Source organism: Bos indicus, chromosome 3 (genome assembly GCF_029378745.1).
Source record: "Bos indicus isolate NIAB-ARS_2022 breed Sahiwal x Tharparkar chromosome 3, NIAB-ARS_B.indTharparkar_mat_pri_1.0, whole genome shotgun sequence".
Lineage (NCBI taxonomy): Eukaryota > Metazoa > Chordata > Mammalia > Artiodactyla > Bovidae > Bos > Bos indicus.
In genome coordinates this window covers 121,100,536-121,105,126 of record NC_091762.1, presented here as the reverse complement: position 1 = coordinate 121,105,126, position 4,591 = coordinate 121,100,536, and the positions used below count along the sequence as shown (strand labels likewise).

The window sequence follows — 4,591 nt, the reverse complement described above, 5'->3', positions numbered from 1 at the left end:
CCACCCCGAGGCTCGACATCCTGGGGATCACGCTCTCGAGCGAGGCGGCCCCGACCGTGACCGCACGCCGCCACCGGCTGCGGCTCGTGGGGAGAGGGCGGGCGCGATAGGCTCTCCCGCACCACAGCTGCGGGGCTGGGGAAGCCGGGGCCGACCGGACGTCGCGCCCCCAACACCTTCCCCCCTTTGCCCCAAGGCTCACCACACCGCGGGGGCCGACCGCGCGCACACGCGGCGCACGCACGCTCCGGTCCCCCCCCACCTGCCGGACGCCCGGCGGGGCCCAGCGGGACCCTCCCCCAACTCGAAGGGGGGAGGCGCGGGCCGCGGTAGGCAACGAGCGGCACACGGCCCCACCGCGGGGCCGGCGCACCCGCCCCCCACCGCCCCCAGAGGGGAGGTGGGGGGCGGGGTGTTCTGCCCACGCGCTCTTGGCAGCCGCCACGGCGGCCACTGCGCACTCAGGAGGGGCAGCAGCTGGGGGGTCCGATACCCCAAGGCTCCCTCTCGGATCGCTAGAGAAGGCTTTCTCACCGAGGGCTCGCCGCCCCTCACCCGGATCGTCTCTCTCCTTCGGGCCCACGGAGGCGCTCCACGAGCCACCAGTCCTCAGCTGGGGTGGGAGGGGTCTGCGGTACAGGTAGGCGGAGCACCAACACAGGAGCGTCTGCGCGGCCGGGGCCAGCGCAGAGCCCGCGTCCCGTCCCCTGCAAGGCCTCACCCGTCAGCCTCGACGACGAGGGGAACAGGCACGCCTCTCCTACCGCCTCGACCCCCCCCCAAAAGAGAGCCCACTCACGGGACACACACACACACCACCGCGGTGGGGACCCGAGGAGGACACCGGGGTTAAGGGAAACGACACCACCGCTCGGCCTCAGGCACCTGAGCGACGACCTGGAGCGCTCCAGGGGCACCACCGAGGGTCCAACGAGGCACGCTCGCGCACCCGCGCGGGGGGGGCACAGCGCAGCAGCGGTACAGCCCTCCCCACCGCGGGGAGGGCCGCTCGCGGAGCACACGCCGGGAAGGCGAAGCGAGAGCATCTGCTGTGTCAGAAGACCCACGGCCCCCACTGACGCCACCCGAGGCGGGGGACAGGAGACCGAAGGTCAGGGCCAGAGGCCGCAACCCAGCCCCCGCCTTCCTCCCCCTCCCCGACGGCCAGGGGGGGAAAGTCAGGCGAGGGGCCCCGCGGACAGACCGAGAAGAGCAGACACGTTCACCGGGAACACCTGTCCCTCGTCTGGCACGGTTTAGGCCCGGCCCGGGAGAGCACGACCACACCACATCAATCGGATGAGCCAAGGTGGAGCGGGGGGGAAGGCACGGCGAGGACAGTCACCAGAGGGGCCCGCTTTAAGCCTCACCGGCAACCTCCGCCCCCCACCTCGCCTCAGGCGAGAGCGGCCCACGACCCCAGGAGGTTCGAGAACGCCTGACACGTGGCACGGAGCCCACAGGGCGGGGGTCGCATCTCAGCCTTCACCGGGTGCCCGCAGCGGGGAGCGCACAGGGTAGAAGACCCACGGCGCCTCGCCCCGCCGCCCTCGGGTCGCCCAGAGACCGGAGGTGGCACCACGAGTCGGGTCAGCCAGCCAACGCCACACAGGAGCCGGCGCACAGGCCCAGGCGGGCGGCTCCAGCGGCAAGGGCCAAACCGGGGACCAGAGCTGGCGGCCCGAAGGCCCAGAGCCCCGCGTACATCCAGAGACCCAAAGTTTCCTCGGCGGCAGACACCGAAGCAGACCGTGTCAGCACTTACCTGGTGGTAAAAAAGGCCCATTAAGGGTGACGAAATGACAGCAGCCGACAGCGGGGCCCATCCACGACTCGCATGGAGGACCCCCGGAACCTTGGCCCGGCCACCTGTCCCCAGCGCTACCCCATAAACACCAGGCCCGGAGCTCTCGTGGCGGGGGGGGGGGGGGGGGGGGTCGGGGGGGGGGGGGGGGGGAGTCATCTGGTCGACCGGGGGAAGGGGAGCAGGGGGAGGGGGCGCGCGATGGCCAAAGTGGGGGCGCGGACACCCACCAAGGGAGAGGGAGCTGGCCGGGGGCGCCCTCTCCCGCTTCGCCCACACGGGTAGGGGTACCGGTCCGTCGGAGTCTCCGAACGGGGATTTGGCTTCGATGAGCATCAAGAAACAAGAAGGAAGAACCGTCAGCGCGGCGCCTCCAACGAGACGAGCGGGCCCCGACCAGGGACCGCGCCCGGGCGGGACCCAGACCGTCCTAGATGGGGCACCCAGGACGGCCCGAGCCGGTCCCCACCTCCTGACCGGGATTCAGGGAGGTGGGGAGGGGTGAGACAAAGTCGCATCCGACGACCGAGACCCACGAAGGCACGCTGAAGGGTCGGGCGCGCCCTCCCCGGCCACCCGCGGAAGCAGGGTCCGGTCCATCCACGTCTCCGGACCCATCGGGACTTTGAAAAAGAAACAGCATGTGTGCCAGGAGACGCCTCGGGCGACCGGACCCCACGGGTTGGGGTGGGGCGGCCGCACACGCGCCCGCCTCTCCCCGTCAACCCTCACGACTCCGGCGGGCGGGTCCCCACCTCCGGAGCGGGGCCGAGGGCGAAGCAAACGCTCCTGAGGGCGGCCCAGGAGGAGTCCGGACCGCCGAGCCCGAGTCCAGGCGCTCCGGGCAGGGAAGACCCTCTCCCTGCCCACCGCGGCGGCCCGGCCCAGGGAGGGTCCGGCCGGTCCTTCTCCGCGGCCACAGGGGCACGGGGAGATGCTGGTCGACCCGGTCCGGCCACCCCAGAGCCCGGCCCCGGAGCGCCGCGACGATCACCCTCCTCAGAAACCTAGAGAACCAATCTCCGGCGACAGCAGGACGTCCCTAGGCCTCGGCGCCACCGGGACTGTCGCCGCCAGCATAGCCGGTGTCTGAGAGCTCTGCCTCGGGCCCGGCGGCTGAGTCACAACCCTCCTGAAGGGCTCGCCGAAGCTCCGGAGGGGGAGGGACAATATACAAGCGGCCGCCAGGTGGCTCCCGACAACCGGCTCGAACGTCCCGAGGACGGGTCGCTGTCGCCGGCCGCCGGGGACGCCACAGCGCCGGCCGCCCAAACGCCCGAGCTCGGCCCGGAGCCTCCGCCGCCGAGCGACGCGACGCGACGCGACCCCGGCCGCAGAGGAAGGGAGAGGAGCCGGGAGATCTCTCCCCTGGAGGCTGCCACGAAAGAGCCGCGATCCCCCCCCCCGCCCCCCGCCACGCGATTCCAGGGTGGTGGGGGGACATTCCACGGAGACGCGGGCGGGCGGGCGGCGGGGGCTCGGGGCGGGGTGGGCGGAGAGAGGGGGCACCAGTGACATCCCAGGAACCCCCGGCCCCCGGCCCCCCGAAAGAGGGGGGCGGGAGGGAGGGAGGGAGAAAAGGAGGGAAGGAGGGAGGGAGGGAGGGAGGGAGGGAGGGAGGGACCGGCAAAGCGAAACCAGGCAAGCGCTGCTGGGAGAACAAAGCAGGACTTTCGAAAGCAGACACGGACACAGACACACAAGCCTAGGAGTAAGAAAGGAAAAGAAGGAGACACTCGGACCCCCAAGAAGAGAAAACAAAACTCAACCTGGGTAGAGACACCGTGACAAAGTCCAGAGACGACACACACAAGCATGCGCGGGTGGGTGGGGAAAGTGCACTTGAGGTCAGGAGAACATGGATTTCAACACCACTGGCCACAAACAGCGGAAAGGCGGACGGCCTGGGAGGTCTGGGGTGGCAGGGCTGCGGGGGGGGGGGGGGGGGTTGGGGGGTTGCGGGGAGGGTGTGGGGGGGTGGTATTGAGGGGCGTGCTGGTGAGGAGGACGGAGTCCATAGGGATCCACTAAATAAACCCCGGGTCCCGTGACAACAGCCACCTCAATGAATACATAACTTTTTCACGTAGCTCAGAAACGAAATGAGACAAAACCACCAGGCAGGAAAGTCAACTCGTGGAACTGTCCTGGCAGCTTAAAAGTCAGAGAGAGAGAGGAGAGGGAGAGGGAGAGGGAGAGGGAGAGGGAGAGGGAGAGGGAGAGGGAGAGGGAGAGGGAGAGGGAGAGGGAGAGGGAGAGGGAGAGGGAGAACGCATACACATGTGGGTATACACGTGTACATATGTATACGCACACGTAATCGCGTCTATATATACGTGCACGCAGGCGTATAAACACACACGTACGAAGGGCATGCTCACGTACACGCACGTGTCTGTGTGCGCACGTGTATGCCTAGGCATTTCTAGTGTGCGTGTATGCTTGCGTGTATATACGCAGAGGCATCTATACACATACGTCCACGGATAGACACAGGCGTGAACACACATGCTCACATGTGCAGAGACGTCGGGATACATAGGCACACACACACACATACACGCGGACGTGTCAACGCATCTAGACGCACGTATAGTGTGTATACGTGTGATGTCTGCGCACAGGTGTGGATGCACGTCTATGCGTACCCGTACGTGCATGCTTGCATAGACACACATATCTGCGTGTGTATGTGCACACGTGTATGTACACACGTATACATACGTACGGACGCATACGCAGACGCCTACAGAGAGCGTATGTACGTCCACACAGACGCACGCGTGA

At 68.0% G+C, this 4,591-nt stretch overlaps 1 long non-coding RNA gene across 1 annotated transcript in view; it reads right to left on the bottom strand.

Moving 5' to 3' along the window:
* LOC139182331 (uncharacterized) overlaps positions 1-3,668 on the bottom strand; it is a 24,548-nt gene extending 20,880 nt beyond the window's left edge. The window contains exon 1 of the long non-coding RNA XR_011566003.1: positions 3,574-3,668. This is a non-coding gene — a long non-coding RNA (uncharacterized lncRNA). The remainder of the gene's footprint in view (positions 1-3,573) is intronic.
* Between the last annotated feature and the right edge of the window lie 923 nt (positions 3,669-4,591).